Below are 11528 nucleotides of genomic sequence, written 5' to 3' on the forward strand. Positions count from 1 at the left end.
GCTCAGCAACTTAAGTGAGCCGCTAGCGCCCTTACTTTGTTTCGAGTCCGCTCAACAACTTAAGTGAGCTGCAACTAGTTGCGACAAGGTTGCTTGTCGGTAGTGACCCCGCCAGCAGGCTACTGAAGTTCCGCACTCGGCGCTCGCGGCAAGGGTGCCTGCGCCGGCAAGTTTCCCTAGAAAGCGTAGGGCAGAACCATACAAAGCCAAGAGTCGAGTAAAGGAAGTAACACAACACTTTTTTGCCTAAGATAGAGTTATATTACAAAAATAGCTTGTCGCGCCTCTAATAAAGTGTTCCCATGACATGACTAGCAGCGATAAGAAAAGAAGAAAACGGACGGCCTAATCTACGCTAGAGGTCGAGTGTCTGTCCTTTTGCTTCTCTTTCGTTCGCAGGGCTCGCATATCTTGGCCAGACTGCTTGAGAACGAAAAGGAGAAGAAGGGCGCGCCGGCACCTGGGCCCCGACAAGCCAGTATCGCTGGGGGCTGCGAGTGCCAAGAATTGTCCACGGCAAACTAGAGTTGCCGGGGGCTGCAATATCAGATAAGTCTTTCATCCCTCATCATGCATCCTCTTATGGATTGGGGAATGCGAAACCGCGTTTCTTCCCGAAAACTGTCGTGCTCCCTCAACTCTAGGCCCTGGGGCTCATTCCCGGGGCCAAGTTTGGTCGTAGTCACGGCAGCAAAGGGATGCAACGAGGAGACCGCACCCACCTCGTTCCCGCCTCCGTCAAAGGCGTGAGAAAGGTCGAGCGACGTGGGAAGGCAGCAGGGCCTGTTGCCGGGAGATGAAATGTCTGTCCGAGGGATACCAAGGATTTGCTCCTTGGTGTGGGTTCCACTCGCGAGACAAATAACCCGGCAAGCATCCCTTTTTCATTAAAAAACATCCCACTCAGGTACAGTCCATAGAGGATGAAAAACATGAAAGCGAGGATTACAAGTTTTAGATACAGCTAAGGCCCGAGGGCTTACAAATTAAAAAGATAAGATGCCCGTAATCACTTTCCTATCACTCTCTTCAGGAGGCAGGTCAAGGAGGCGAAAAGGGCAAAAGGAGCGCCTAGGCGAGCTACGGGTGCCAGAAGACACCAAGAGAACATCCCGGGGGCCGCCCGAAGGCTGGACGACGATGGCGGCGCTGAAAGCGGGGCTCGAAGACGGGGCGGCAGGACGTCAGCACGCTGTCAAGGGCACCACGCCCTCGTACTCCGACTAGACGGCCTTGTCGCCAGCCCTCTTCCCCTTCCGCAGCCTCCCTACGCCAGCCGCCCAAGGAGACGACCCCGGAGAGTTCAAGAAGCCGGCGACACGGATGATAGGGTCGCCAGTGCCGCGCGAAGCGGCGCCCGATGCCTAGTCGGACCCGCCACTCCGCCGCCCGCTACCCTCATTGTCGCTGTCGCTCTCCTCCTCGTCACTCTCGCCCGAGGAGGAGCTGTCCACGCAGCACTTCGCCCGTGTGCCGAAGCACCCGAAGACCTTGACGGAGAGGAGATTGCCCTCCATCAACTTAAAATGGAGGGTAAACCCCTCCATCAGGCTGTGGATACGGGCGAACGTCTTCCACCCTCGATCAAGATACATCACATTAGGGGCTGGGAATACAACGCGGACTCGCGTGCCGCTGATCCCACAGCCCCTCATGTGCGGTCTCAGTGTCTCGGGTGGGTCCAACTCCATCGCGCTCGCAAACGGAGCTGGAAGCCGGAGGCGACGACGAGGCGCCCGACGCAGCTTGACGAAGAACTCGCAAGGGTCGTCCCCTATATGGACCGCCGTGGGGGGAGGAGCCGCCGGCGGAGGCGAAGCTGGCGTGCCGCCCCGCCCGCCTCTTCCCCGAGCGCCTCGACCTCGTCCTCGACCTCGTCCGCGACCTCGCCCCCTCCCTCTTCCCCTTATGGCTGGCTCTGCCACCACGAGCGCGGGAGAGGGAGAGATGCGCTGTCTGGCGGCGACCCTCGCCGCTACCGATGAAGGGCCTGGGTTCCCTTTCTCCATGGCGAATGAGAGAAAGGGGAGCAGAAGCTGAAGAAAGGAGGAGATGAGAGAGTGCGGGTTTCTGTGCTCCCCTCCCGCTCTTTATAAAGGAGCGAGGTGGGGGCTCGGCCTCCCTGCTCAGCAAATCAAGGCACGGGAAGAGCAGGGAGTCGGGGCCAACCCGTTGCCTCTGCTCGCGACGGCCAGTTTCCCACTTCCACCGTCCGCGACTCCAAGCGCATGGGAGCCGCGTGGCGGGGATGCAGAACCAAGGTGACGGATGAGGCGGCCTCGCTCCGCCTCGTGATCGCGGGGAATGGACGTCCCTAAAACCGCGCACCGGCCCCGTCCAGTAAATGCACCATGCCCCCACACCTACCTCCGTTTTAGGAGGAGGGCGTGAACTGTCCCCATCATCGTGGCCTGACGCACGCTCGAGGGGCTTAGCCTCGCGCACGCCGCCCGCGTCACCCACGACGCCACATTTGACGCGTGCCGTTCTGGGCGTGCGCGGTGGGAGCGGAGAGATATGCGGCGTGACCTAGGCCGCGCGTGCCCGTGCACTGTTTTGGGCCTGTGTCACAGCCCTAGAATATTGTTTGTAGATAGTTGCATCTTCATCCAGGCATCATATTTAAATTCCTGAAACATGAATTGAGGATTGTTGAAGCCTCAAAACTTTAATTAAAAGCAGGGCAAAAGAACCCTGGAAAATGCATTCAATGATTCCAAAATGGCCTTAACTAATGTTGGTTATATTTTGGCCAGGGTTTTACACCAAACCAAAAATAATGAACATTTTTGAGGAATATTTTGAGCATTGAATTTAAATCATATTCTATTTGAATTTGGAATTATATTCATAATATATAATGAATATATTTTCAAATGACCTGAGATATTTTTTTGTATTTGTGAAAAAGTCCATTAAGTGACTTAAAATATCCAGGGGAGTTTTGGCATTGTTTTCAAATTTGTTTGAATTTGAATTCAGTGGCAATTAAATAAAAAAGCAAAACAGAACAGAAATAAAAAAAAGAACAGAAACTTACCTGGACTCACCTGGCGCTCACCGAAGCCACCTGGACGGCCCAACACTTCCGGCCCAGCCCGCCACCGCTACTCCCCCCTGTCGTCTTCCTCTGCCAGTAGGCAGAGGCGAGGCGTGGCGCGCGCCCGAGAGCTCCGGCCACCTCCTGCTTACCTGCTCGCCGCTGGAGGCACCCGAGGGAGCCACGCACTCCCCCTCGCCCCCTGCACCTCTCCTCTCTCCCCCCTGGACCCCATCCCCTTCTTTGCTCCCCTCTCGCGCACACCACCGAGCGGAGCTCGCCGTCATCATCGCCGTACCCGTGGCCACCGGCCACCCCTAGCCTCGCCGATGCGCCCAGGAGCTCCGCCTCGACCCCCTCTTCCTCCCCTCCGATCCACGACCCTTCGGAAGCCCTGCATCGCTGCCAACGCGCCGTCTTCAACCTCCGGATCCGACGGCCCCCTCCGGTCAATTTGCGGCCTCAGCGCGTCCCCGGCTACACCGAGTTGCTCCCCTTCACCGCTGTGAGCTCCTCTTCGTTCTCCCCCTCTCCCCACCATCGATTGCATCCCCTAGCCGTTGTTTCTGTGATGGCCGAGAGCTCGCTGCCGCCGCCGTGAAGCTCGTCGTTGCTAGCGACCCCTGCTGACCATGAAGAGCACCTGGACGAGTTCGACACGTCCCGTAGATGCTTCCCAACCGCCTAGCTTGTTCATTTGCAAGCTGCAGCCCCGCGCCGCTCGAACCCGTAGCTCCGGCCGCCGCCGTTCTGGTCGCCGCCGTCAACCCCGGCCTCCCTGTGCCCAGCTGCGTGCGCCCCTAGATGCGCGGGAGCACGGGCTCCCTCCTGGTGCCCTCAGGGTGCCCAACCGCAGCCTGTAGCGCCGCCTCGACCAACTCCGGCGAGTTCTCGCCGCTGCTGTGGTCGCCGGCGTCACCTGCTGACGTGGCGCCGGTTAATTAGTGCTAATAACCCCGCTAAACACCCCCAGAGCCACTGCCATGTGGGCCCCTGCGCTTAATTAGGTTAATATAATTATTCTGTTAAATTAGTGTTAGTGCCGTGGACCCCACGTGTCAGCTTTGACTCTGGCCCAGTCATCGTTGACCGGTCCCACCTGTCATTCACTCAATCCAGACCTGAGACACTGACCCGTGGGCCCCACTGGTCAGGTTTGACCGGACCAGCCCAGTTGACTCTGCTGACGTCACAGTGATGTGGGGCTGACGCCATAAATCATTTTCTGGAATTATTTTAATTCTAAATATTCAGGAAATTCCAGGAAATGCCTAAAACTTCTAAAATTCATAGAAATTCAACCGTAACTCCAAATTAAATAATTTATATATGAAAAATTATCAGAAAAATTCAAGGAATCCATCTGTACCATTTTCGTGCATGTTTGAACAATGTTTGTCCTCTGTTTTGGACAAAACAAATAAAGGGCATTTAAATAATCATATATGGAGTTGGAAATTGAATCATGTATTCAAACCAACTTCATTTAAATCATAGCTAGATGCACTAGCCCAAAACACATTCATATTGCCATGTCATAGCATGCATCATATTGTGCATTGCATTGATCGTGTTTCTTCTGTGTTTGCCGGTGTTGTTCCCCCTCGGTAGACGTTGTACCGACGATGTGATCGTTGACACTGATGAAGACTCAATGTTATCTTTAGAAGTGCCAGGCAAGCAAAACCCCCTTGTTCATTCCGATACAATCCTACTCTCTCGCTCCTGCTCTCTTTTAATGCATTAGGACAACACCGATTCATCTGTTACTTGCTGCGGTAGCTGAACCCCTTTATCCTTTGCATGACCTGTCATTCCACAGTAAATAGATGAAACCCACTAGCATGAGTAGGAATTGTTTGAGCCCTGTTGTGCCTACTCATTCATGCTTGTTTGTCATGCCTGCTACTGCTTAGAGTTGAGTCAGGTCTGATTCATCGGGGATGAATCAGAGGTGTGTGAACATGTCCTACTGTGTGTGAGCTAAGTGTGTGAATACGATTTGGTAAAGGTAGCGGTGAGAGGCCATGTAGGAGTACATGGTGGGTTGTCTCATTGAAGCCGTCCTCAGGAACTGAGTTCTGTGTTTGTGATCCATGATTCAGCTACTACCATACATTGGGCCCTGAAATATGACCCCGCTCGACTTCTTATTCACCCTTGTCCTCTGTCCAGGAGTTGCAAGTAGTTTCTGGTGTTTGTAGTATGCTGGAGGCCGTGGACAGCGCTGACCGTAGGGGTGGGCTGTGATGCGGTAGGCACGTGGCCGGGTATACTGGGCGGCCGTTTGGTGTCACGGAACCCTGTTCACATCGTTTGGGGCTGTGAGCGAAACTCCGGCCGGATCTCCTCATGGATGGAACCCGAATAGGCGATAAACCTGGACTAGAGACTTGAGTGTTTAGGTAGGTCGTGGTCTACACCCACGTCGGCTTTCGCTTGAAGTCTGCCGAGCAAATGTCGTGTGCAGACGCTAAGTGGTGGAAACATGTATGAAGAAGTACACCCCTGCAGGGTTAATATCATCTATTCGAATAGCCGTGTCCGCGGTAAAGGACTTCTGGGTTGCTTATATCAGTTCATAGACAAGTGAAAGTGGATACTCTAAAATACGCAAGATAAGCGTGAGTGCTATGGATGGCGTTCTCGTAGGGAGACGGGAGCGGATCCATAGTGGTGTATTGATATGGGGAATATGTGGACTCGTGTGCGCCACCTCAAAAGAGTTACATTGCAGTCGTAGTTCAGGATAGCCACCGAGTCAAAGCTGGCTTGCTGCAGTTAAACCCCACCATCCCCTTGTTGATAATGATGCATATGTAGTTAGTTCTGATGTAAGTCTTGCTGGGTACATTTGTACTCACGTTTGCCTATTTTATGTTTTTGCAGAGAGACTTCGGTCTCACTAGCAGTTCCACGTGGACTTCGACGTTTAGCTTGTTACCTCAGCTACGGTCTTGTGCCTCGGCAGGATTTGGTAGATAGTCAGGCTTCTCAGCCTTTTTCAGTTATAGACGTCTGTACCCAGACATGATAGCTTCCGCTTGTGCTTTGATTTGTATGCTCTGATTGTTGGGTCATGAGACCCATGTTTGTAATATCTCGCTCCTCGGAGCCTATTGAATAAATTACTTGAGTCGTAGAGTCATGTTGTGATGCCATGTTGTATTTGCACATATCGAGCATATTGTGTGTATGTTATTGAAATGCTTGGTATGTGTGGGATCTGACCATCTAGTTGTTTATCTTTAGTAGCCTCTCTTACGGGGAAATGTCTCCTAGTGTTTCCACCGAGCCATGGTAGCTTGCTACTGCTCCGGAACACTTAGGCTGGCCGGCATGTGTCCTTCTTCGTTCCTGTGTCTGTCTCTTCGGGGAAATGTCACGCGATGAATACCGGAGTCCTGTTAGCCCGCTACAGCCCGGTTCACCGGAGTCCTGCTAGCCCAGTGCTACAGCCTGGATTCACTCGCTGATGACCGACACGTTCGATGCTGGGTCATGGATGCCTGTCCCTGTAAGTCTGTGCCACTTTGGGTTTACGACTAGCCATGTCAGCCCGGGCTCCTTATCATATGGATGCTAGCGACACTGTCATATACGTGTGCCAAAAGGCGCAAACGGTCCCGGGCAAAGGTAAGGCGACACCCGTGGGAATACCGTGCGTGAGGCCGCAAAGTGATATGAGGTGTTACATGCTAGATTGATGTGGCATTGAGTCGGGGTCCTGACAGCGTTGGTATCAGAGCTTGATTGCCTGTAGGATTACCAAGCCAAACTGGTCGAAGTTGAGTCTAGAAATTCTTTAGTTATATAAGGGAATTGATTGTGGGATGGAACGTAAGGCTCTTTTTACTCCTTATACCTCATGGCCTTCTGATCTGAGTCATCATCTTCTCTTCTACGGGGATTAAGAACTAGGCTATCTCTTCTTTCTATCAGGATCACGTGTTACTAATCCGTAGACTTAAGATTGTTGGATATAAGTCTCAGTTCAGTTCCTACTACTTCCGTATGTTAATTGTTGATCTCGAAACCTTGATATTGTGCTTCTGAGTGGTTATGCCACCATTTTTGTGAATGTCTCAAATCTTTTCTGAGCATTTACAGTCGTTATGCTGTCCGAGTCATTCCCGGTTTCTAAATAGTCTGATGCATTTGCAAATCCTTTCCCTCTGGTTTCGATGTTCCTTTATGCCAGCTCAATCACACTAATTGTTGAGTTGAGGTATTCTACTGCCTCGACCTTTATGTTGGAGTTATTATTATGACCCTAGGTGTCTCAGGGGATCATCTAGTAGTCTAGCCATGTTTTGTGTTCCCAGTGTGATGATTCTGGCCATCATTCTCGAAAGCATCCCGTGATGCTACTTAGTAATAGGTATCCTGTTCCTGGGTTCTTGAACCCGAGATTCACTCTACCTACTTCATGTTGATAGTAATTGCTAGTGCCTTTAGGATATTATTAACCTTTGGGATAGTCCTTGAAGTCCGTGGTATCTTGTTCTTCCAAATACCATGAACTACTTATGGCAGAAGTTCCTCGTTGAACTGAACGATCACAACCAAAGTGCTCTTGATGAGTTCTCCATTTTATATTGCGACTCTGCCAGTCCTACCTTTCCGCATGGGTTATCCGGAAGAAATGTTGAACTTGGTTCGACATACTAATCTATGCATCCACAACTCAGAAAATCGTATGTTCCTTTGAGTTGTCCCTCTTTAGTTGCATTCTGACCCTCGTCTATCAATTGATAGTCAAGAGTATGCGTGCGTTCGTGTATCGATGCCTATTACTCTTGTGGTCCGTCAAGCCATTCTATCGCAGAATGACTAGTAGAAACAAACTCCAATACCTCTTCCATATCCAGGATTGGTCAAAGAAGTTGTGCTCCGCAGATCAAAATGCCAATCCAGCTTTTGTTCTGTTCTACCTTGGAGTATTACCATCTTTATATCGGGATTGTTATAGGAATTGCACACCATCCCATGAACTCTTGGTACAGTGATACTTCTTGCCATCACTGTTCATTCCTCGGTTCCTGTGTTATTGTAACCAGAATGCCGACAAGTGAATCGTGGTGTGTGAAATCAATACTCCCAGCAACCTCGTTGCTTGGTAGTTAAAGGACAATAATTTCATTCTTAGCGTGTTGGTTTTTGAATCATCCTTCTAAGACTGATCGTGCTACCTAGTTCTTATTTCGGTGCACCCTTCGATTGATGAGTTAGGATCTTGTCAAGTCCTCACTCATTTGATCATATCGTCTTGCCCTCAAAAGCGAGATTGTTCTCGAGCTTAGTAACATATCGGTGGTTCGTGATTTTCCGAATATTTTCTCGGAAGTATCACCAGGCTGTCACCTGACTGTTATGTTGAGCTCGTGATCAAGTTGGTTTCTTGTGAACCACTTTCTCTCCAAGAATCGGTGTTAGATACCCCTGAGCTAGTTGGTTAAGCCAAACAACAACTTGGAGAGTTGGAAGATAAAAGCCTGTCTGACTTAGTTCATGTTAAGGGATATCTTTCTGTGTATGTGTGTGTGTTGAAGAAAGATGATATCTTCATTAATTGGTCCTTGTGATCAGTTGTTGGACCTATTGTCTTACCCCATCTTTGATTTGAGTATGGGCTATCATCCAATCAGACCAGAACCAACGATATTCGTAATGTTGTCTTACTCGTGGTTGATCCCTCGAGCATACACCATTATATCTTTTGGGTCTGACCAATGCTATCACTTGTTCTCTTAACTATGGAATTCCTTTTAAAGGGAAACCCGGAAGAATTGTTGTTGAGCCCATTGACAACATCCTTATCTCCTCCATGATTTTGTTGAACATTAAGCTAGTGTTGGAAACTTTTGAAGGCATTTTCTTCATGCTAGCTCATGAAGTATTTGTTTGATGAAAGGAGTGACTTCCTCTTATACACGTGCATTTGGTGAAAGTTGTCGCCGTGGATTTGAGAAAGTTAGTTTTGCTTCCTCTGGAATCATCCCAAGTCAGTCATGCATACGTGCGAAGTATTTTGTGGTCTGGAGATTTGCAACCTTCATTCCATATGTGTATCCTAGCACACCAAGCCACTGACTGATTTGTTCAAGGAGAAGGAGTATCTTCATAAGAGCTAATCCGGACTTATGAAAGAACTTCGATATCCTCGCTGATGGTTCCCAACCAGAACTCGGTAGTGTTTTATTGTAAGACTACCATGTGGGCATGCTTGTCTGGGACAACGTGTTCACATGTTTGTAGCAGAACCAGCTCATGTTTTGGAGCTTACTATCGTAGTTCATTTCCCGAGAATCTCGCAACGTCATCTCGTCGAATTGTGTTGCAAACTTTCATTTTTCTTCCTAGACTCGATGAGTCTGGAATATCCTGACACCAACTAGATCTGAATCTCAGGCAGATATGACGGTTGGAACACTTCCCAAGAACTATAATATTGATCCCTCGATAACCGGTAAGGTGGATGTCGTGGCCAACACACCCAGCCGGAAGACCTGTTATTATAATATCTTGATTGAGGAAGTTGGCCACCTCCCCATAAGGATCTCGTAGAACTTATTCTAGTAGTTGTTCCTTATGGATTTTTGTGCTCCCGAAGTCCGACCTTTTACTTGATGTTCTAGTTATCAAACCATATCTATGAATGGGTTACACTAGCACATCAAGGAGAACATTAGAAGTCGAGTGCTAAATGTCTCTCGGTCGATCATCCAGATTTTATTTCCTTGGCCACGCTAAGGTGAAATCTGAGAAAGTGTTATCTTTCTTTGCATCTGCATCATCCATCATCATTCATCATGGTAGCAAGTTGTGTTGCCAGGATCCTTGACACGGATGTTGGTAAAACCTTGATGAATATGGAAATGCTCAAGTTCTTGAGAGCACGCACAAGCGCTACGAGTTATCATCGGCACTAACTGGGATTCCTCTCAGTTTCCTCGGCAATGCTATGACCTTTTCAGACAGTGAATTCACTCCCTATTGTTGGGTTCTTCCCCAGTTACCAGAATCATTCCCAGCATTTGCATTTTGTTCCCAGCTTGCACCGCCAATGTGTCATTCTACCATGGGTCTCTTCCATTTCCGGTGATAAGCAAATTCATTAATTACGTTGTCTTCAACAAGGTAATCCACATCATCCAAGTCCGAGTATGCCATTCTACCGACCCCCTCCAAACGATCGCTCGAGAATTGTCTTAGGCTGGTTTAAAGAGTTTCAATGATCTATGAATCAAAGGTAATTCTTTTTGCCACTTAAGGGGATATTTCTACGAGTCACCTTCCCTAAAGGTGCCTCGTTGTGGTTTCATGGCAACTCAACTCCTCGCTACGTTGACAATCGATTACCACCTTCTTAAGCGTGAAATTGTTGTCTACCTAGTGAACCCTCGTCATCTGTTCCACTCCATCCCTCTAGAGGTGTGCTTCGTCTCTCAGCTCAAGAGATGCTGCGATGTCTCATTTTGTGAGTTGATCCTGAGGTGTTCAGTCTTCTAGAAGATCGATCCTTCTAGAGTCTCCTTCTCCTCTCGTTGTCCTGTTGGCTGGAGTTCTCAGAACAAGACGTCGAGACGATGATGGTGAACGAATCAACGTTCAATTGAAGTGCAACCTGGATCGTGAAGATTGTGCTAGTTTGCGTTCCCCCTTCACCTTACCCTACGCTTGAATCTCGGGACGAGATTTTTGTTTAGTGGGGGTGAGTTGTCACAGCCCTAGAATATTGTTTGTAGATAGTTGCATCTTCATCCAGGCATCATATTTAAATTCCTGAAACATGAATTGAGGATTGTTGAAGCCTCAAAACTTTAATTAAAAGCAGGGCAAAAGAACCCTGGAAAATGCATTCAATGATTCCAAAATGGCCTTAACTAATGTTGGTTATATTTTGGCCAGGGTTTTACACCAAACCAAAAATAATGAACATTTTTGAGGAATATTTTGAGCATTGAATTTAAATCATATTCTATTTGAATTTGGAATTATATTCATAATATATAATGAATATATTTTCAAATGACCTGAGATATTTTTTTGTATTTGTGAAAAAGTCCATTAAGTGACTTAAAATATCCAGGGGAGTTTTGGCATTGTTTTCAAATTTGTTTGAATTTGAATTCAGTGGCAATTAAATAAAAAAGCAAAACAGAACAGAAATAAAAAAAAGAACAGAAACTTACCTGGACTCACCTGGCGCTCACCGAAGCCACCTGGACGGCCCAACACTTCCGGCCCAGCCCGCCACCGCTACTCCCCCCCCAGTCGTCTTCCTCTGCCAGTAGGCAGAGGCGAGGCGTGGCGCGCGCCCGAGAGCTCCGGCCACCTCCTGCTTACCTGCTCGCCGCTGGAGGCACCCGAGGGAGCCACACACTCCCCCTCGCCCCCTGCACCTCTCCTCTCTCCCCCCTGGACCCCATCCCCTCCTCTGCTCCCCTCTCGCGCACACCACCGAGCGGAGCTCGCCGTCATCGTC

The sequence above is a fragment of the Triticum dicoccoides genome, chromosome 1A (genome assembly GCF_002162155.2).
Source record: "Triticum dicoccoides isolate Atlit2015 ecotype Zavitan chromosome 1A, WEW_v2.0, whole genome shotgun sequence".
Taxonomy (NCBI): Eukaryota; Viridiplantae; Streptophyta; class Magnoliopsida; order Poales; family Poaceae; genus Triticum; species Triticum dicoccoides.